Source organism: Ciona intestinalis, chromosome 12, assembly GCF_000224145.3.
Source record: "Ciona intestinalis chromosome 12, KH, whole genome shotgun sequence".
In the NCBI taxonomy this organism is placed as follows: Eukaryota; Metazoa; Chordata; class Ascidiacea; order Phlebobranchia; family Cionidae; genus Ciona; species Ciona intestinalis.
Window position 1 is genome coordinate 836754 of NC_020177.2, and position 633 is coordinate 837386.

The window sequence follows — 633 nt, forward strand, 5'->3', positions numbered from 1 at the left end:
ATTAGCATCTCCTTTATTTTAACTTCTCACATTTCTGAATATGGTTTTTGATTTAAACCGAAACATTTTAGATAAAGACCCTAGTATGTATATCTATGATCATATTTGTACCAAAACTGAATTTTATGATGCCATACACAACATGCATACCAAGTTATGAAAGTTGATAACTTGTTGGCCATCGTTGATGTCCCATAGAAATATCTTTCCATCATGTCCAGCACTGAGTAATATTCTCCCATCATTAGGGTGGGCTTCTAAACAATAAGCCTCATCCTCGTGACCCTGTGGGTGGTAGGGGTGATTTAGGGTTGTTATATATATAATAGGGTGGGGGAGGATAGGACACCTTTTCATTAAACTTTCTCATCCTATTTGGTAAAAAAATCCCACTACTCCCATAGACCGTTGTTAACTGTATAAAATACGATCAGTGTCATTGGATATTATGTGCTAAAGGTGTCTTGTCTTCCTTCGACCTTCACCCTACTATATTTGGGCTCAATTCCTCATAAAATCTTGCGGATGGCAGGCAAAACACACTCCTTTCACAAATACAACAGACTTTAACAGACTTATAATATGCCTTGCACGACAAGCCCCATGCGACATATTACTGAAACACTTACCTTC

At 37.6% G+C, this 633-nt stretch overlaps 1 protein-coding gene across 1 annotated transcript in view; it reads right to left on the reverse strand.

Annotated features, from left to right (window-relative positions):
• The window catches only part of LOC100176632 (pyridine nucleotide-disulfide oxidoreductase domain-containing protein 2-like), a 26950-nt gene that overhangs the window by 9628 nt on the left and 16689 nt on the right, over positions 1 to 633 (reverse strand). The gene's annotated exons all lie outside the window — the stretch shown is intronic.